The 23,331-nt window shown below is 37.4% G+C and overlaps 1 protein-coding gene across 2 annotated transcripts in view; it reads left to right on the top strand.

Annotated features, from left to right (window-relative positions):
- akirin overlaps nucleotides 1-23,331 on the top strand; it is a 281,083-nt gene that overhangs the window by 46,658 nt on the left and 211,094 nt on the right. The window lies entirely within an intron of this gene.

Below are 23,331 nucleotides of genomic sequence, written 5' to 3'. Positions count from 1 at the left end.
TGACAGGCGCACTAGAAATTGCAAACGCTTGAATTAATATGGAATGTCTGTTGGTATTAGTGGGATTCGCGGTATAAGCACAATTTCACCTTTCGCTTTGCCGGTCAGTATTGTTGCTTTAATTAAATTCGTCATCAACTTTTTTACATTCAGTCTTGTTCCATTACACAATTTTGGTGCATTTAAATTCCGTAATAAAATAACTGATGAGCCGACCTTCAGAGCTAAACAATGCGGTGGCATACCAGACGGCTCCAATGAATTCAAAATTTCAACTTGATAATTCACTGCGTCATCTTGATTAATTGTGCTATCCACTGACTTGTATGTTGTCACCACACCTGAAAATTTTTTCAGAATGTGATGATTGATTTCATTGCCATGTACATTTTTTGGTGCCAGTATTGCACGTTCTCTCAACCAATCGTGATTCACGTAATTTTGAACAATATTTGGAAACACTCGTTCAATTAATTCTTCTTTTGATTGGATAATTGTACAAAAATTGTTTGACAATATAATTAAACCATTTATTTTGTAGATTGGAATTTTGCCATTTCCGATCTCTTAACAATTGCTTCGAGAACTGCTCTGCAGACTGATCATTGTGCAACTGAACACGCATGTTTATGTGTAATGTTAATTTTTTAACGTATCGCCACAAAAGGGAAGACTTCAAATATGCATTGATCTCATCTGCCGGTGTTGATCGTGGAATAACGGGCAATGTTTGTCGAAAGTCACCTGACAATAAAATTAAAGCACCACCAAAAAGCCTCCGGTTTTCACTTAAACCTTGCATCGTTCGATTTAATGCTTCCAATGATTTTTTGTTTGCCATTGTACACTCATCCCATAGAACGACCGCTACATGTTGCAAAACTTTTGCCATCCCTGAATTTTTGGATATGTTACAGGTTGGAGTTTTAACCACCTGTATATTCAATGGTAATATTAAAGCTGAATTAGTTGTTCGTCCTCCATCCAATAAAGTTGCAGCAATTCCAGAAGAAGCGAGTGCCAAAGCAATTTTCTGAGCGATCGAATCATCTGATCACTGAAATCACAAATGTTTTTCCGGTGCCGCCAGGTGCATCCAAAAAATATAATCCACCAGTGTTAAGAGAAATCGACACGATGTTAATTTTGTTTTTGTGCACGAATCATCAATCGATAAGAATAATAATTCATCGCACTAACTTTCTTTTCAACTACTTGGCCTGTAAAAAATATGTTCATTCGATTTAAAATTTTAGTTTTTATTTAATATCTGAATAATATAATTAGTATATTATTTACCGGTTCTTGGATCTATCATTGGTATATTAATGTGGTAACCTTCATCACCTTTCCATTGTAGAATTGGATATTGTAATGCGTCGACAAATGAGAAATGCCGAACGTCAAATTATAATTCTAGAAACGTCAATTCCATTGAATAATGCAAAATGGAAATAAGCATCACCTATTCCATTTCATGAAATAACGCAAATTTGCAAATAAGCACCATCTATTGGTATGAAACGTAGCCGTAGTTTGGTGTGACATATCTCATGAACCGCTCGACCAAATTCAATCAAACTTTACAGAAACCATCTACATGATAGCCCAAATGTACCGTACTTTGTTGAATTTGGTGGAGACGGTCTCAAGTTATAAATAACACCAAAAATGTGTATATATATAGATTAAACCAAGGCTTACTGCACCGCTTAACTAATTTAGTTTTTAAGGGGACTAAGTAATCAAAAAGCCAGCCGATTTTATTTTGCAGGAAGCAAGTTTCATCATCAACTGATGTGAAACACCGGATGAGACTCCAATCCACCAACTCTACCGCAAATCCTAACTAATTATCTTGCAGTCGCGATAAGTCACGGAGCAAGGTATGCTAGTAGTCTGGAAAACGTAGGTCAGGAAGATTAAGTCGTGTTTAGAAAAACTAGGGGCAGACAGTTGGTTATAGTGGAGAGATTTTTGGAGGTCACTCACAAAGAACAAATCTAGAAGAGTACTATTTGTACGGGTGAAATGTGTAGGTGAGGAGGTGTTCACAAGATATAGTCCAAGAGATTCCATACATAGTTTCAAGTCGGAATCGTTAAGCAGGTTGTTGTTAAAATCCCCGGCTATTATAATGTTACAGTAATTGCCTAGTAGTCGCTGAATAAATTCCGTGCAATCCAAAAAGTTAACTTGACGATTGGGACGGTATACACATCCAATAAGGAGTTTACTATGAACAGAAAATACTTCGACAAATACATATTCTACGGGGTCGCCCTCTCCAGAAACACAACATAGTCTACAGGACCAACTACATAAAAAATTGCGACAACCAACCATGACCATAGCGATCAGCTCTGTACAGCTGGTAACCATTTACCCTCAACAATTCGGTACTGTGGCGAGACGTAAACCATGTTTCGGATACACAAAGAATGTCAATGGTAGAGCCCTCAAAGAGATATCTAAATTCATAAATTTTTTTGTATGAACTTTGCGCATTTATGTGAATTATGTTCAGTCCGCTCGCTTGTCTGCATAGGAGACGCAACATAGTAAAAGTAGCGTCTTTGTAACTCATAACGTTAAGAGATGACGAAGCCATAACAAGGACTTAAAAACAGACACCTACAAATTACACTGCTGTACAACTCTTACTTAAAAAGGAAATTATGGAGGAAAAGTACATAGGTGGATACAAACTAGACGTAAAAGTACAATAGAATATGAATATATAGAAAATAAATTGTATGTAATTATTTATGAACATCCTGGTGGTCGCCACAAGTTATCGCTGCTGATGCTGTCGCTTTTGGTGTCCCGTATAAGGAGGGCGAAAACCTAAAAAGTATTTTTAACGTGGTGTGCATGTCCATTGATTTTCAGTCACCGCAAATAAGGGACATTTTCCGCACGAGACCCTCACGTGCAGGCAACAACGGTGCGATTGTGATCAAGTTCCATTCGCCGCTGGATCGCAATCGTACTCTTCGTGCGTTTGGGGAGCACCGTAGGCGTATGAAAAGCGCTGTTTCTCTGGAACCCCTTGATATCCAGGGAAACTTCCACCTATACGAGAGCCTTACCAAGGAAAATAGGCTTTTGCTACAAGCGGCTATCCAATTAAGGCGGCAGGAAAAGCTGCAGAGGGCATTCACGCTCCGTGGCTGCGTCTACGTTAGGCATGGACTTGATACATCCGCACAGCCAACAAAAGTTACCAGTGAGGCTGATCTTGATCGATTTCGCCAACCTTAAGTTCATATGCTTATTCATTGTTTTTTGTTATGTAAAGATACATCATGGCGCAAACATTAATTTATTTTTTTTTCTTTTTCTTCGGTTCTGTCTATACCTTACTTTAAAGTTGCTTTTAATTCGATTGTACTCAGTGTTTGGAGATAGTAGAAACGCGAATAGCATTGCGAATAATAGCCTAGCTTTGCTTAATGTCCTATGCAGGCACCATAAAGGTTTCAACGTGGTGCACTTTAATACTCGTAGTTTAAATGGTGAAAAGATGGATGTAGTCAGAGCGATATTTGAACAATCTAGTGTTGATATCATTTGTGTTTCCGAGACTTGGTTTAAACCTGAAATACTTGATGGCCATTTTGACATAAAGGGATACGTTCTCTATAGGATGGATAGAAAGGTAAAGAAAGGTGGTGGTGTTGCTATGTATTGTAAAAAACATCTCAAGTCGAGAATCGTATCAAGTATAGCTGTTGGCGTCACTGAGAACTTGCTAGTTGAAGTGTCTAGTTCAATGTCCAAAGTCCTTTTTTGGTGCTTCTATAACCCTAATAAATTGTGCAACGTGAAGAAATATTTTACAATGTTGTCCTCGGTCGCAGTTGATTACACTGATATAATTATCTGCGGAGATTTTAATGTTAATCTCTTATGTAGTGACCCATATACCTGCCGTTTGTTAGACGATGTTTCAAGTGTTGATCTTGAAGTGGTTAATGTGTGCGTACCAACAAGTTATGGACAGAACTGCTGCCCCAGCCTTCTTGACTATTTCATTGTGTCCGATACGTCTAAAGTCTTAAAGTTTGATCAATTATCCTTTATCTCAGACCATGATCTAATTTTCTGTTCATTTGATGTAGTGCTCGATAACCACAGTGCAGTAGCTAGACCATGCATTTCACCAGATTATCGACGACTGGACGTAAATAACCTTCTTGGAGACATCTCCAGCATAAATTGGTCTGCTTGTTGGAGCTTGAGTTCGGTGCATGAAAAGCTGAGATTTTTAAATGAAATTATTTTATATCTCTCATGTTCCATTTCGGGTATATAGCAACAGTCTTCCTCTTGCCCTTGGTTTAATAGATCCATCCGTGCTATGATTATCAAGCGCAATAAGCTTTATTCCCTCTGGAAGAAAAACCGAAGCGACGCAAATTGGCGTGCATACACGAAATGAGACCACAGCCTATATTAGGAGAGAAAAATGCAAATACTACAGTAAAATGTTGAATATGTCGTTGTCTAATCATGTTTTGTGGCGTAATCTGAAAAAACTTCGTGTACATGTGAGTGAGAGTTCTGACTGTTCCCTTAATCCTGAAGATCTTAATGCAGCTTTTGTGAGCCAAGCTAACCCGTCTTGTCTTAATACCAGTTTCGCAACCCCTCCCTTATATGTGGTTCCTGTTTGTCAAGTATTTGAGTTTACAGCAGTTTCGGAACTTGATGTGGCGAGATGCATAAATAAAATAAGGTCCAACGCAATCGGTCAGGACAATATACCGCTCAAATTTGTTCAAATAATTGCCCCGTACATTCTTCCTACATTGACGCATATTATCAACCACAGTATTACTACCTCCTGCTTCCCTGATATGTGGAAGGTTGCCACGGTTATACCCATTGCAAAAACTAAGTTTGCAGATTGTCCTAGTGACTTTCGGCCTATCAGCATTTTGCCAGCACTCTCGAAAGTCTTTGAGATATTGTTGTCGGAACAAATTCAAGACCATGTTAGCAAACATAGTCTGATATCACCGTTCCAGTCAGGCTTCCGATCAAAGCACAGTTGCTCCACGGCTATCATAAAAATTTTAGACGACATCAGCGCACCCTTTGACAAAAACCAGTTGACTTTATTATGCCTACTTGACTTCTCAAAAGCCTTCGACTCTGTGAACCATGACCTGCTGTGCTTAAAATTAAAAAAATATTTTGGTTTTGATGACTCCGCAGTGCTGCTCATGCGAAGTTATCTGACGGGTAGATCCCAGCTTGTCAAAGTCGGCTCCGAAACTTCAGGTCTAAAACCACTATTGGTAGGGGTAAATGTCTCAAACTCGTTTTAAAAGTGACTAATCTTGGTTTTGTTATTAACACGACGCTGTCCTGTGATGATCATGTAAATTCGGTGGTTAAGAAAGTATACAATATCTTAAGAAACTTACGAATGTCTGCTATTTATACTCCGGTCAATGTTAGAAGAAAACTTGCAATTCAATTGATTATGCCGATCATTTGCTACTCTGAGCTAGTGTACAATAAACTGAGCTCCCAGTCTGCTCATAAAATTGATGTAGCATTTAATCATGTTACACGTTATGTATTCGGCTTAGCTAGATTTGATCATATATCCAGCTGGAGAGCGCGTCTACTGGGCTGTGAAATCTTCGAATATCTGAAAGCTAGAAACAGCATTTTCCTTTGTCAACTTATCATGTATAAGGAGCCTAGTTACCTATATGATAAGCTTATATTCCCCAGGTCTGCTCGAATCAACGACCTAATAGTACCAACTTATAACTATCTAACATCTGGACGGCTATTCTTTGTCAATGCTATTCGTCTATGGATCTCTATTCCAGTATCCATTCGTAGTAGTCTAAATAAAAGCAACTTTAAAAATGTTCTTTATGCTCATTTTAGTTGAAACCATTATACTTCTTGAGTTTTCGCCATCAATATGTATGAGTGTATACAATGTTTTGTTATTGAATTTAATTATTTTTTTTTATTTTTGATACTAGTAAATTAAGATACTCTCTATGTTTAATATGATAATTTAACCTAACCCTCTGTTATGACTTTTGTTCTTTTTTACATTGCGATTTATCTTTTTGTTGTACTATAAAAGATCCTAGATCTTATTGTACTAATACTATTTTTGCAATAAATGATGATGTATTCTGTCCTTCACGAAAGGATTGGCCGCTATAGCATTTTCAGCTCAAATGAAACTTTTTTCATTTCAAATGAACCTTTTTTCATTTTAAATGAAACTTTTTTCATTTTAAATGAAACTTTTTTCAAGTCAAATGAAACCATACTACTAAGGTAATTGTCAATATATTTATATCGTACTTTATAACGCTAAGTATTTATCAAATTTTTCTTTAAGACAACTATTTCTAATTAGCCACATTGAAGGCAAAATTTTTGCTTAAATTTTCTTTGTGAATTTAAGCTGCAGTTAAGGTCGGCTTAGTTTAACCTTGCCTTTTGATCGTTTAAATTTTTTAATGGATAAAGTAGCAGAGTTATACGCTAGGCAAATTATATACTACAGTTTAACCACCCACTGAAAATAAGCACCTATATTTTTTACTTGTATCTAGTCTTATATGTATGTATACCCTGTCCGACCCAAAAACGTCCGCAAAAAACGTTGGTATACATGAAAATTATACAATCAAATGAAAATTTTATAGTGTTCATAGTATTAAATGTGACAAGGTGTACCACAAATCGATGCTACCGATTTTCTATGTAATTAATGGTGTAATTTTTGTAAATTTTGACAACCGCCACATCTAAAAATACTACGCCCCTGATGATGCCAAGGAAATTTGGCGAAAAGTTGGGCCGTAAGGTGGAATAAACCTTGTTTTTATTCGCACTACAACGAAATATATCAGAATAGTTTAAAGGAAACTTAATCTCCGAAAATTTTTTAGTAGGTCATGAAAAACCCTTAAAAATCAAAGTCAAAAAAAGTAAAAAAAAAAAAATTTAATTTCACAGGCTCGAAAATTATTTGTTTGGATATGCGTAGTGAAACTTTTTTTCCTGACACCAAATCCTATAGAAAAATCGATGGCGCGATATCGGTTAATAAATCGACCCATTCTAATATATATATTCTAAGTATTACATTTAGATACAATATACAATGAAAAATAATGGAATAAAATCAAATATATATGTTTTCAAAGGCCCAAACGAGTGAAGTGCAATGTAACTACGCCATAGAGTAGAAAAGATCACTTTTTGCCGTTATGTTTTTCAGCATAGTTAAAAAAGATCTCTCCACAGTCCACATGCTCTACTATATAGTTGGTAAAAGTAATGTTTCTCTCAATACCTTGCTATCGTTCTATGTTGTTTGGTAAGACGTTGGTCAAAGAGAAAAGCATAATACAGAGGATTCAACCGATGTGTAAGTTGGTGTCAGACAGTGAATAGGAAATACGCTCACATCATGCTCTTTGGTTCCTTCTCTTTGTTCTCTACGTTGCTTTATTCCTACGTTATTAAGGAAGTATATGTAGAAGAAGAATGTGCTTTATATAAGACGAGTAGATACAAGTAAAAAATATAGGTGCTTATTTTCAGTGGGTGGTTAAACTGTAGTATATTATCTATTAAAAATTGAAACGATCAAAAGGCATGTCTAAAGTAAGCCGACCTTAACTGCAGCTTAAATTCACAAAGAAAACTTAAGCAAAAATTTTGCCTTCAATGTGGCCAATTAGAAATAGTTGTCTTAAAGAAAAATTTGTTAAATACTTAGCGTTATAAAGCACGATATAAATATATTGACAATTATCTTAGTAGTATGGTTTCATTTGACTTGAAAAAAGTTTCATTTAAAATGAAAAAAGTTTCATTTAAAATGAAAAAAGGTTCATTTGAATTGAAAAAAGTTTCACTTGACCTGAAAATGCTATATCTGTGTTAGTGCATTCAAGTTCTTTCAGTACGTCCAAAGAAAGTATAGGACAAGGATCGTCGGTTTTGCTGGTTTTAATGTGAAAGAGGACCTTCTCGTGAACACGGAAACGATTTTTTTCCGTTTTTTAAGGCTAAGCGCATATTTGATCAAGCCTAGTCAATGACTCGTTAATATAGATGCGCGCATCGGAGTTAATTCCCACATGCGTCAGACGTAGCACATCCTTGTTCGCTTGTAATCGGCCACGGCTTTTAGCAGCAAGTTCCTATCCTTAGGGGATTAAAACTTCATGATAACAACGGGACCAACTTGGCTACCGGGAACATTACGGGCTCTAAATATGTCACAGAGTGGGGGCGGTTGAATATTTAGAGCAAAACAGAGGTGGTTGTGGATATTATGAAGGTTTTCAGAATCTACGTGTACTCTAACTTCACGTGCAGTTGCACGATTTTCTTCGACGGATAAACTCGCTTTTAAATCTCCAATTTCGGCCTTAAGTATCTCGATTCTCTCCGTTACAGTCTCCAGGCGTGTTAATTGCGATAAATTTTGAATACTCTGTTCTAAAGAAGAATTTTGTGAAATTGAAGAAACTTGCGACTGAAAATAAAGACCATAAATTTTGTCAGCTATTTTAATTTTATTATCTACACCTTCTTTATCACAAGATGTTAAATGAGCTTGAACTTGTTGAGGTAATTTACGTAACCAAAGCTTATAAAGCAAAGCCTGCCCAATAATCGAACTAAAACAATTAAATATTTCATTTCACGATATAACTCAGAAAGTTTTCTATCTCCCAGGTGAGTATTAGAGAGTATTGTTCTATTCGACTATCTTCAGTTTTAGATAATCTCTCACGTAAAATCTTCTTTATTGTTTCGTATTTGTTTGTTAATGGTGGAGGATTGATAACATGTGATATTTTTGTAACAACTTCTTGTGGAATGTGTCATCATATATGTTATATATGTCAAATTCTATTTCACACAAATATATTAATCTATTGTTGTATAGGTATATATAAATAATGCTCCACTCCAAATACATTAACATAACCATGTAAATTAACCACATGCTTATTCTCATACATATCGAACCCTTCCCGCAATTACACTTAACCACCAAAAAGTAAATTTTACAGTAGAAGGTTTTTTGTAATTATCTTCTGACAAAAAATAGCTACTATCGTGAAATTTGGTATATGTATAAAATATTTCTTGAGCCTACAATTAAGACTTCGGTTTTTGACCACACTGTACCGAAAGTCCTGTTATCTGTACTTACGTTTTTTTTGCTGTCATGTTGGCTCACTTTCCAAACACTATTTTGTTGGTTATCGTAAATTTTAAGTTATTTAATTAATCAGATTACATATGGGCCCATTAAAGGCGTAGTTATTGAAATTTGACCGCGCAATTGTAATGAGATCGTATACCTTTTTTTTCGCTATCGTCAAAATAACCATAGTGTAGCTTAACCAATGGAGAATTTTTTTCGAAGATAGCGCAACGCAAAGACGTATTTTAACTGAAGCTGGAAGCAAAGCTTGAGAAAAGGTTTCCAATCTTTAAAATCCGAACTATGAATTGAAATGCATGTATATTTTTCTGGTATGGTTCTTGCGTTCGAAATAATTGTATACCATTCACTTGGAGCCCAAACATTTTTATCGCGAATAAAAGACTCAATAGTGCTATGTATGGAGTCTACGGGAATCATGGTATGCCCAGGCAACAGGTAAGTTAATTTAATGTGTTTTAAGTTAGCAGCCTTCTCTAAGAAATATATTATCATTGCTTGCATAGCTCTGTTCCTGTTCTGCCCAACACAGCTATCACAATATAGACTTATATCAGAATGAGCCCCTTTCATCCACGATATTTAAGTATTGGAAAATTGCACTGGAAATTTCGTTACATCCACGTTTTCCACCCGATTCACCCCATAAAAAGCACTAACCGTTTCTTGTGCCGTTTTCGTAAACGCTTTCGGTATAAAAAGCATATTTTCTTGAATAGAAAAGGTTTACGCTTTTTCCGTGTGGTGTATTCAATACTTTCTGAAGGTCGAAGCTGGCGCAGATATACGTCCCATTATCTTTGCTTTTTGCTTTGGTCCTCTAAGAAAATTTCTTTTGATTTATCTCTGTCCCGTATGTGCATTTTATGTTCCTCAGTTTGTTGTAAAAGGTTTTGTGCTTCTCTGTCCGAATTCTTATACTTTTCACAAATAATGCATTTGTCCTTTTTTTGGCAAATGGAAGCCTATATGGTATTCATTTTTGAAAATGGTACGAAAACTCTTAGGGATAACTTAGCTTGCTCCTGATTTGTATTTATCAAGTGCTACGTGTAACACCTATACAAAGTTTGCACGTTTCGAAAGTACTGTGGAAGATATAACTTAGTACTTTTGTTCCTACAATAGTGGGAAGGAACTGCTGCTAGGTGTTCAATGAATGATTTCAAAAGAGCCACATTTATTTCGTCAGACTTATTATGGGGAAGAGATCTTTTTTTCGTCAGGCAAGAGGTATTTGAAGAGTTATGTTTTTTTCTAACACATATTAACATGTTTTGGGAAATATTAAGTAAAAAAAAAAAAATAAATGTAAGGCGCGATAACCTCCGAAGAGATCTAAGGCCGAGCATCTCTTCCAATTTGCGTCGTGCTCCTCTTGATTTTCCCTACAAATTGGCCGGACCGGACCTACATGTTTTATGCCGACTCCGAACGGCATCTGCAAGGCAGATGAGTTTTCACTGAGAGCTTTTCATGGCAGAAATACACCCGGAGCGCTTGCCAAACACTGCCGAGGGGCGACCCCGCTTAGAAAATTTTTTTCCAATTGAAAAATCTTATTTCTAAAATTTTGATGTTGCTTTGCCCGGGGTGTGAACCCAGAGCATACGGTGTGGTAGATGGAGCACGCTATCATCACACCACGGTGGCCGAAATAGTAAGTGTTCAGTAAAAACTGCTGACAAACTTTAAAACGCTTTTCGTTATAGGTAATGAAATATGCATAGCTCCACTGTTTTTTAAGGCTATCTGATGGTCTCCTTTGAACGCATTTCCGGTTCATGCACGATAGAAGTCATTCTATTTGTCGTATCTTGTCCCCAAAAGTGTTCATTTAGCACCAACCGATCTAGCTCACTAAGCTTTTCACAACACTTGTTTCCACACTTTTTACCTTCATACTTCATACAGCTTTCGTTTTTTATCCCGAAGTCTTTTAGGAAGTTTTCGTTTCTTCTTGTACCCTCTTGTTCCAACGCATATCTCGTTTTCTAATTCCCCAGAATATGTCTTTTCAGACTCAGTATCGCTATATGGCACCAGTGAGTTATTCTTGATCGTTCATTGGTATAAAAATACAGTTTTGTTATTTTATTTTAAAGATAATCAAATCATGCAAAACTATCGGTTTTCAGCAAAAAACTAATATCTGTATTTTTGTTGGTTACACTTAAATTGCGGGAAGGGTTCGATATGTACGTAGTTTTAAGTCTTAACAAATTAAATAAAGTCAGCCTCTAATCTACTCTCAAACATAACGCGTGTGACTCCACAAATATATCAACTGGCGACGAGTAAAAAAAAAGTTTGAAAATTAAATTTGCGGCGGTGGTTATCGAAAATTAAAATGGCGACTGATAAAGAAAGTTTTGTTACTTTGCTGGAACAACAGCAGAAATTTACAAAAAACCTCAGAGGAGCAGCAAAGGTGGATGAAAACATTCATGGAGCGGACTAGTGATCCAAGCCAGGGTACTAGTGAATCAGTCATATGCCCACCATTTCACAATTTCAATAAGGACTTGCAGAATTGGGAGTCATATATGCAACAGTTAACGCAACATTTTCTTGCATATTCAGTTGAAAACGATGAAAAGAAAAAAGCCTATTTTTTATCGTGAATTGGCTCAGATGTGTATGTTAAAAAATTTATTTGGGAGCAATAATTTACTTACGTTTTCGTACAAACAGTTAATAGACAAGTTAACGGGGTCATTTGCAAACCAAAGACACATTGTAGCCGCACGGTATGATTTTTTTAAGAGAAAGATGAAAGACTCACAAACACATAGAGATTGGGTTGCCGACCTAAGGGGAATCGCGCGCGAATGTCATTAATTTACTTTTTTAGTTTTCCTCCATTGTTTTAACGCAAGAGAGGTAGAAAGTCAAAAAATCCTTAGTACCACGAAATTAGGGACACTTACCTTAGCCTAGCGCTGCCGATCAATGCAGTAGTTATACAAGGACGAAGCAAAGCGGACAGCTTGCTAAAGAAGGTATGGCATTATGTATCAAATGGTTGGCCAGAAAAATTGCCACAATGCGATCAAGATATCTTGCCTTATTTCAATCGCAAACTTGCCTTAACCATTATAGACAATATGCTATGCTTATACACCGATGTTAGTCGAATAGTGATTCCTCGGTCTTTGCAGCAAAAAATTCTCCAAATGTTGCATTAAGACCATTGGGGAATAGTCCGTATGAAGCAGTTAGCACGTCAATATGTGTGGTGGCCAGGCATAGACGCTGACATAACACAGCAAGCAGCTAGATACAATTTATGCAAGCGAAATAATCCTGCCCCAGTTTCTGAATACCAGAACTGGCCAAAAGCTACAACTGCAAGGGAGAGAAGACATATTGATTTTGCCGGTCCGATTTTCGGTTCAATGTGGCGGCTTATTTGCGTCGATGCATATTCGCAGTTCCCATTCGTCACACAAATGCCATCGACCACAACCGAAAACACAATCCCAGCATTATCAGCCATTTTCGCAATTGAGGGATATCCTAAAACCCTAGTTAGCGATAACGGTCATCAGTTGGTTGCAGAGACTTTCCAGCAATTTTGTAAGCTACATGGAATAGTCCATATAACAACAGCACCATTTCACCCAGCTTCCAATGGATTAGCTGAGCGTTTTGTACAAGCATTTAAAACATCAGTTAGCAAAAATATCCAGGACGGGTTATCAACTAAATCTGCCGTTTTAAAATACCTCGCTTCATATCGATTTACGCCAAACCTATAAGGAAAAACGCCAGCTGAGTTACTCCATGGCAGGCCAGTACGCACTCTATTGAGCCAAACGACACGAATACACCCTTACGCAGAAGTAATCGAGTACGTCGATGTGTTAATCGCTATTCACCTCCAAACATCAGAAAATACAGAAACCATAATTTAACTTCATCAAATTAATTATTTAATAAATCGACTTTATCATCAAATTAAGGGTGGAGATGTGTTATATATGTAAAATTCTATTTCACGCAAATGTATTAATCTATTGTTGTATAGGTATATATAAATAATGCTCCACTCCAAATACATTCACATAACCATGTAAATTAACCACATGCTTATTCTCATACATATGTACGTAGTTTTAAATCTTAACAAATTAAATAAAGTCAGTCTCAGGGGAAATGTCCCTACATACATTGGTCCAACATCCAGCAATGTTCTGGATATTGCATTGAGCTCCGAGCGTGATATATCAAAGTATGATTGGATGGTTCTTGATAGACCATCCTTCTCCGACCATGCGTATATCAGCTAAAGAGGGTAGAGAAGAGAGGAACCTTTAGAAACCCTAGGTCAACGAACTGGACTAAATTCCAGAAACATGTACAAACAAAACTGGGACAACCCAAAGAGGTTGCCAATGTGGAGGAACTGTAGGAGCCGAATGAATTCCTAACAAGGACGCTTATGACTGCGTATAACAAAGCTTGCCCTCTAAGAAGATTCAGAGGTAAAACGAAGCCGCCATGGTGGAGCAATGATCTAAGTCTTCTAAGAAGACAGGTAAAAGAAATGTTTAAGCTCGCAAAGACCGCGGAAAGCGAAGCGTTTCGGGACGAGTACAGGGATCTACTGAGGATCTACAGGCGTGAAATTACCAGGGCGAAGAGAAACTCATGGAAAAGTTTCTGTTCGGACATAGAGTGCTCCAGCGAAACAGCACGTTTGAAAAAATTTCTAGCAAAGGGAAACATAGTCCAGGGACTAATAAAGAAAGAGAAGGGGCAATAGTCACATAATAGTGAGGAATCCCTTGAGGTGCTTCTCGACACACATTTCCCATCGGGAGACGGTTTAGAAGAGCCAGCAGACATCACTCACACTTCGATCACGGAGCTAGTAGTGCCGGACTTGATGACCGATTCCAAGATAGAATGGGCAGTGAAAACGTTTTCTAAGTTTAAATCGCCGCTGAATCATGTACCGCATTCTTGGAGAACTGCTCGTGTAGCTTTCCCACCAAAGGCGGGGAAGATCGGTCACGTGTATCCCAAAGACTATAGACCCATTAGCTTAACATCATTTATGCTCAAAACCTTTGAGAGACTGATAGATGTCTACATAAAGTCCAACGTGGATGAAAAGCTGCTCTCCACAACACAGCATGCGTACACCAAAGGCAATTCGGTAGACACCGCATTGCATAGGGTGGTAATAAGCATAGAGAAATCCCTGGAATATAAGAAGTATGCTCTAGGAGTCTTCTTGGACATTGCCGGAGCTTTCAATAATGTTGCAAAATGGGCGATTATGGATGGTCTTAATTACATTATAGTACATCCTGCCTTAATCAGATGGATCGGCTGCATGTTAAATTGCAGAAAAATTACATCACAATGGGGATTGTACGAGGCCACGAAATCAGTGGACAGGGGCACGCCGCAGGGAGGGGTGCTATCACCTCTGCTGTGGACGCTAGTCATCAACCAACTGCTCAGGTAATACGATGAGGGGCCCGTAAAACTTACGGCTAACGCAGATGACGTTGCAATTTTCATAAGTGGAAAGTGCCTTCCAACGATCAGTTCTTTGATGGATCGGGCGCTTGGGGATATTCATACCTTGGCATCTAATGTCGAGTTGAAAGTCAATGCGGAGAAACGGATATGGTCTTGTTTACAAAGAGGTACAAGGTGACCTTACAGGAGAAACCTTGCACAAAATATCTAGGAATCATCCTATACAATAAGCTGTGGTGGAAGCTCAACGTGGAGGAGAGGGTGAAGAAGGCCTCAACGGCACTTTATGCATGTAAAAGAATGCTGGGGTGTACGTGGGGCTTATCGCCCTCTTTTTTTCATTGGGTTTTACAGCGATTGTAAGCCCTATTCTTACTATGGAGTTCTTGTTTGGTGGAAAGCCACACAAAAAACAACATACCTCAAAAAATTAGAGGGGGTATGCAGACTATCGATGCTTAGCATTACGGGAGCCCTGAAAACAACCCCGACGGCTGCACTGTATGCCATTCTGCACATTCCACCTGTAGACCTGGTAGCAAAGAACAAAGCATTAACAACCGCAACCAGGCTCGGTGCCTCAGGGCAGCTTGAGTGCCGACCATATGGCCATAGTAGTATAGCGTCATCAATCACAAGACGAACAGACTACCTGGTTCCCTATCTGCGCTTCGAAGGAGATCTTAAGGCCACATTAGAGGTGGACGGTTGGCGCAAGGGTGCGCAAATGGCGGACGAGCCGATACATGTGTACACAGATGGTTCCAAAGTAGTGGAAGGAGTAGGGTCTGCGGTATACTGCGCTGATCCGGAAACAAGCAGATACTACAGGCTGCCGGATTACTGTAGCGTTTTCCAAGCGGAAATATTAGCTGTAACCAAAGGAGAAACCCTGGAAGAGAATAGCTTAAGCTGCAACCGTGTTTTTTATATTGAAAGTCAAGCAGCAATTAAGGCAATAATCTCGCATAGCACAGCATCTAAATGCTTGTTAGAGTGTAAGCAGTCTCTGGAGAGAATTGGGACAGGGAGAAGCAAACATCTATATTGGGTCCCAGGGCATATGGGAATAGATGGGAATGAAAAAGCGGACGAACTAGCTAAAAAGGGCGCATCCCTTGAAGCTTGTTTCGTAGACGTCCCAATTAGACTGGGCGAGATTAAGCGAAGGCGACAGCTGCACATGATCGGCCAAGCGGGAAAGGCGGGGGTTCGAGCGCGGGGCTGTAAAGTGTCGAAGATTATGTGTAGGTCTTACAACCTTAGACTAACAAAGTTGCTTCTATCATTAAAAAGAGAGGACTGTAGACTTATGACGGGTACTCTGACTGGACACTGCCTTCTGGCGTCACATGCCTTTAAATTAGGCTTGGCAGATGGAGGAAGTGCGGGTTGGAGGAGAAAACGATCGAAGACGTTCTGTGCTCGTGCCCTGCACTTGCCAGGCTAAGACTCCAGCTATTAGGAGTGACACAGCTGTCAGTTCTAGAAGCAGCAAGTGGCTTAAGTCCTAGGAAGCTTCTAGTATTTGCAAAGAGGACGGAGTTATTTTATAACATAGGTCCAGGGTTTTGAAAGGGTTTTTCAGTTTGGTCGTTGAAACAAACTTCTGGTAACACTACGGACTCAATCAGTCTATGTGAGGTCCTCATGGACTGGCCAGTTCAACCTAACCTAACCTATTTTGAATGGAAGACATTGCAACAAAAGGAGTTGTCGAAGTATTTGAAATATTTGAGGTTGGAAAAAGATTTCGTGTAACTGTTGGTGTTGCAATTGCTAAATTTTGAGTAGTTGTTGTTGTCGCTGAACTCTGGAAAAGTAGAGGGTTTTAAGTTTGAGTAGTTATTGTTGTTGTCGCTGGACTCTGGAGAAGTATAGGGTTTGAATTCGTAAATGTGGAAATATGACTTTGATAAATTTGTGATGTGGTTGTTGGCCTATGTAAGTGGCATGTTTTCTTCTAATAAAATAATATTATTTTCTTTAAGGAAATGAAATATGTATATTCATAAACAAATAAACTGGAGATGGAGTTGACAAATTAAGTAAAATGTTAAAATTTTTTTTAAATTTAATAAATACTAGAAGACCCGGCAGACGTTGTCCTGCCACAAATTTGACCAATCTGCATACATTTTAATAAGCTTTTTCCGTCTGACTCTGCCCTCTTCACTTTTTCCTAATCCTTTTATTCACTCCTCCCTCCGTCTTTTTCGCTTCATCTGTCTCCATCTTCGTCTCATTCTATCTCTTTCTCAATCTCCTTCTCTCTTTTCTCTTCTCTCAATTTCTTCTCATTCTTCTGCATCCCTTATTGCCTGTCCCAGAAGGTGGTATGTATTTTATTCCAGTCCCAGTCCCAGTCCTAGTCCTAATACCAGTCCCAGTCCTAATCCCAGTCCCAGTCCGTCTCTGGATAATATATTACTCTGTACTAAAGCACTAATCAACAGCTTTCATTTGATATCCATATTGTATAAACACTGTCTAGGCATTCACTGGCCCACGTTTTGGCCTATATCTCGAGACCCTAGTCAACCAGGGGTATGGAAATTACCCTCTGCTAAAGCACTCATCCACAGCTTTCATTTGATATCTATATTCTATAAACACATTCCAGGGGTACCCGGGCCCACGTTTCGGCCTATATCTCGGGACCCTAGTCACCCAGGGGTATGAAAATTACCCTCTAATAAAGCACTCATCAACAGCTTTCATTTGATATCCACATTCTATAAACACATTCCAGGGGTACCCGGGTCCACGTTTTGGCCTATATCTCGAGACCCTAGTCACCCAGGGGTATGAAAATTACCCTCTACTAAAGCACTCCTCAACAGCTTTCATTTGATATCAATATTCTATAAATACATTCTAGGGGTACCCGGGTCCACTTTTTGGCCTATAGCTCGAGACGCTAGTCACCCAGGGGCAGGGATGCACCTTAACGTTAAGCTAATCGTTTATCAAAAAATTTCCACCGTTTCCGTTGAAACACTTCGAAATATTATCGATAAAGAAATTATCAAGATGAATTGTATCTCGTTTTTAACCGAAACGAAAAGCTTTCGTTAACGTTAAAAACGTTAACAAAAACGTGATACTTTATGTTTGAATTGTGCTGGCAATGCTATAGCCATGGTGAAGCCGTAAGGTGGCAACAGCGAGCGGACATGCACACACAAACTCCATGTAATTTGTTTGTGTAATTCGTTTGTGGTAATGTCAAAAATTCTCTGAGAAATGTTCGTACTGTCAAAATTCATGAGAAAAGTTGCAATCAGCTTGGCTAATGCTTTCACCTTTAATTACTCCGCCACCAATCAGCTTTGCCAGCATAGCTTGAAATTTATAATCAACGTAAACGATTTGATTTCGTTTTGATATGGCAGAAAACGAAACGAAATCATTTCGTTAATTTGACGTTCTTAACGTTAATAAACGAAACGAAAAGACTTTGTTTCGTTTATTAACGTTAATTATCGTAACGAAATGATATCGGTTCGTTGGTTAAGCATGCCTGCCCAGGGGTATGAAAATTACCCTCTACTAAAGCACTCATCAACAGCTTTCATTTGATATCCATATTCTATACACACATTCTAGGGGTACCCAGGTCCACGTTTTGGCCTATATCTCGAGACCCTAGTCACCCAGGGGTATGAAAAATACCCTCTACTAAAGCACTCATCAACAGTTTTCATTTGATATCCATATTCTATAAACACACTCAGGGGTACCCGGGTCCACGTTTTGGCCTATATCTCGAGACCCTAGTCACCCAGGGGTATGAAAATTACCCTCTACTAAAGCACTCATCAACAGCTTTCATTTGATATCCATATTCTATAAACACACTCTAGGGGTACCCGGGTCCACGTTTCGGCCTATATCTCGAGACCCTAGTCACCCAGGTGTATGAAAATTACCCTCTACTAAAGCACTCATCAACAGCTTTCATTTGATATCCATATTCTATAAACACACTCTAGGGGTATCCGGGTCCACGTTTTGGCCTATATCTCGAGACCCTAGTCACCCAGTCACCTATCCCATATTTCAAGTTAGATCAAACTACACACGTGGTGCAAAACAAATTCAAAATCGGTTCAGTAGTTTAGGAGTCCATTGGCCTCAATTGTGTGACACGTGTTTTTTATATATTAAGATTTAATGTTAAGATCAAAAGTTTACTCACACACATAATAATTTAATAAAAATAATTCATTAAATTGTTTATCTTTTTGGAATAGTTGATTGATGAGTTTAAATAATTTGTATGCTCTAGTTGATTGTAATTAATTTAAATTGATTGAAGTTGTGTTGTAGAAAATTATTGATTGTTGTTTCTTTATATTGCCGTATTTGAAGAAAAATGTCTATCGCACCATGTAGAATTTGGAGTTGTTATATACATATTTGTAATGGTAGAGGTTTTTATTGGTTGTTTCATTTTTGCTATCACTATTTTGATGCGATTTTAAGAATCTTTTATTATTAAAATTTTTATATATAGTAGTTTTTTATCAAAACTCTTTGTAAAGGTTTTTCCTTTAACCCTTTCGCTACTGATGTCCACTACAGTGGACATGACTTTGAAGTGACCGTTATTTTCAATTTGAAGCTCTTAAGCATTACTGTCTATGAAAACAGGCCTATCGGTTTATTTTGAGTATAAAAACAGTGTTCCCGGTAATTGCTTTAAAATTTTGTCAGTATTGTGCAGACTTTTGTGAAGGAAGGTTGTTATATTATATTTGGTGTGTTTGTTCTTTAATTTTTTATCATAACCAGTTTTTATGTTTACTTGTGTCAACGGTGTTTTTTAGCTCGAAATTCTCTCTTTGAACCATGATACAAAAAACGGAGGTAGTTAGAGTGACGTTAGCCACTTGACTTTTGCGGGGACGATGACAATTTCACCAAAGACAAGCTACCACATTGAAAAATGGTACGAATTTTTCTAATTTTGATGGATTTCAAAACAACGGATACGACAAAATTACGTTCATAGTTATTTTAAATGAAAAGGAAAAAAATGAGCCGCATGGGTTGGAAATATTTTAATACGAAATATCAGCCTAGGAAAGAAGGTGTTTAATAAGTTTTTCGAGCTCCCGAAAATTGCTTTGGTGGAAGAAACATTGATCGAAGTATACAAAGCAAGGGAATATAGAATTCTTAAGTGTCCGTACATTTGCTCAGAACATGTTGACAAAACATACACGTTTGTCAATTGATTGCCCAAAGGAGGTCCTTATAAACCGAAAGCGCAATTTCTAAAGAGCTTAGTATACTCAAACGCAATTTTTATGAAACTGAATGGTGATAAATTGGCTACAAGTCCACATGCCCTGTAGCTCTGCACGTTAGCCAATAATTATGAGAGTTCTTTTAACCGTTGTACCAGGAATCACCTTGGTGCAAGCCCCGCCTATACACATTCTGTGCCCTTTTAGCATTGAAACGGATGTGGCGTCCCACAAACGTAAAAAAATTAAACACCTACCACTTACTGCAGACTTTGGAGGTACACTTTTTCCCAACATGCCTTGAGAAATATCCACCGTAGAGGCATGATAATAGAGCCATGCTAGAACAACAGGATTTTCAGTGAATTTTTTTCTGTCTATGGGTCAAGCTGCCATAAAGATATTAGTCATTAACCAATGTATGAGTCATCCAATATTTTTCAATAAAATTGCATATTTTACTGATTCTCAATAGATATGCAAGCACATAAACCGTGCTAAAGCATGTTATTATTGCCTCAGATGGCCATTGCGTTTTCATCCTGAAGGAAATTTCCATCCGAAACCACAATTTCACCTTAAACAGTAACGGTATGGCAACGCTTCTAGCAAAACAACAACCAGATGCCAGTCCTCAACATACATCTTTTTCAACACCATCCTCAATAAGGAGCGAAGAGAATGTTCCAAAAAATGAGTATTTTCCGTGAGAGTATTGCGTTCAGTTTCTACAAGAAAAACAAGTACACTAGAAGCAGAGCGGGAAATGAATGTTTTGATTGGGCAAATATAACTCAGAAAAGTGACATTCTGATTGCTGATTTTAATTTTTCCCCACCTGTTATGTTGTCTACAGGAGTCAAAAGTGAGTACGTGTATTGTAGCATTATGCGTCATACCCACCTATGTAATACACTTGCGGCATTACGCATCATGAACTTCTATGCCAAATACATTTTAGTAATAATCATATTACAATATTATACAACAAACATATAACATCAATGTAATGCCGAATATGAAACCCTTGTCCGTTCACAGCTAATAAATTCTGCTTATTATTTACATACAACCAATAATGGGAATTAACCAAATACTCACATTGATCTGCTGACTTTGCAAGCATGCATACAAACCTACATGTATGTATAGCATTAACCAAATTACTCGCATTGATCTGGTTACGTTGCAAGCAGGCATACAAATCTACATGTATGCAAGCAGGCATACAAATCTACGTGTATGCAAGCAGGCATACAAATCTACATGTATACAAACCTACATGTATGCATACCCCATTACCAATGTACATATTTTTAGTTTATTAGTATTAAGATAATTATGAATGTATAGGTTAAGTAAATAACTATAAAAGGGAAAGAATTTATTTAATGAAAAGAATTAATGTTTGACTACCAAACCTTTCACATATTTTATTCCAAATCAAACATTTCATGGCGATCCTGCCAGCTTGCTCAAGAATTAGCAAAACTGCTGACGACCTTGCTGGAGGAAAATCCTGGATATAAAATAAGCAGGATTCGCCTTCAAACATTTCATGGCGATCCTGCCAGCTTGATCTTTGATTAGCTGAAAAATTTGCTATTAAGCAAAATTAGCTAGATCTTGCTGGAGGAAGAATCCTGCCAGTTCAGATCAAAAATTGGCACAACTGCTAAAAAGAATCTGACTGCCCAGGATTCTGACCATTTGTAAAACAAGTAAAAAGTTTTTATTTAAAGAAAGGAAAAAGGAGAAAAAAGGACATTTAAACAAAACAGCATTTAATGTCATTATGGCAGCACCCAAAAATCTAATATTGGCACCGTTGCAGTAAAATTAAACTCTTGGATTTAAACAAAAGGTACTACTATATGGCATCAATTAGGATATTATCAAGGAAAGCCGTTTTTCGGCAAGGATTTGGCAAACTAAGTTGAAAAATATTTGGTGGTAAGAAAACGGGATCAGGTACTACTATATGGCATCAATTAAGATGTTATCAAGGAAAACCGTTTTTCGGCAAGGATTTGGCAAACTAAGTTGAAAAATATTTGGTGGTAACACAAGGGGATCGAAGGACACCTTTCAATTGACACAAGTTAACAACAAAACGAAACCAGAAACATTTCATGACGAGATCGGAGGTATAACACTCGAGGCAATTAATATAAGTATATAAAAAATTTAGAAACAAATTGGGCGGCCTTTACGGATGCTAAACCATGCATTTTTTTTTTAAATAGGACTTGTAGAAAAAAAATAATGTAAAATTTAAACTAAAACAAAAGTATGTACGAACAATTTCTTTTGAACTTGAAAAAAAAAATTTGATCTAATTTGTTAAAATTTGAATTAAAATTTTTATGGAAAGAGAAGTAGGAGGAAAATTAAAAATTTCTTATTCGAAAAAAAGGCTGAAATGCTAAAAATCTTAAATTAAACTTTTATAAGAAAAAAAAACTCAAGTAAATTGGAATGTTTAGGATACTTCTGTAAAATAGTCAATCAACTTCAGACAGTTCACCTATCCTCTAAAGAAAGCCCATGGAACATTTTAATAAGGTTTAAAAATTAACCATAACTACTAAAATGCAAAGAAACTCCTCAGATCTTCCTCTCTATTGGTGGGACGAAAATACCCGACACACTAGGGACTTACAAAAAGAGTTAGAAGGATTAAAGAAATTGTGGAAGATAATAGGTATGGAAAGGGAACCCACAATTGAGGATATTATAAACCCCACTACCAGGGAAGAGGAAATAATGTGTATGATTAGGAGAGTGTTCCCCGAAAATTCCAAATGTTAAGTGGCATCAAAAACAAACAAAAAATATATATTAAAAGCCCGTTTAATACGAATAGATAAGAATATTTCCAAATATATTATAAACTACACTAACAAAATTTTTTTGGAATATTAAAATTTTTTTTTTTAATATTTTTAATCAACAATATCCACAAAATAAAAAGTCATAAAACAAAATATCTAACTTCTTATTAAAATTAGAGAACTTTGGCTACGAGCAAGGTAAAGAAAGCTCTGAAAGAACAGATAACAAGATAATCAAGTATGAGCCACCAACTAAGGTAAATACAGAAAATACTCCGAACATTCCAGATGTTTGGTTAGCAGTTATAGGTTGTGTATTCATGCTATTGATCATCACAATAGCAATGATGCTCAAAAACTATATGAAGCACAAATTTAGGCAGGTAAAACCCGCCACACCTCGTATCTAAGAAACACCAGTTTTTGCAACCCATTACCTAAACCAAACCCAAAGCTGAGGAAGAGCGATAAAAAATTCAAATAAATCTCAAATAGTAAACCT

This window comes from Eurosta solidaginis, chromosome 5, assembly GCF_040869045.1.
Source record: "Eurosta solidaginis isolate ZX-2024a chromosome 5, ASM4086904v1, whole genome shotgun sequence".
Taxonomy (NCBI): Eukaryota; Metazoa; Arthropoda; class Insecta; order Diptera; family Tephritidae; genus Eurosta; species Eurosta solidaginis.
This window is presented reverse-complemented; position numbering and strand designations above follow the sequence as displayed.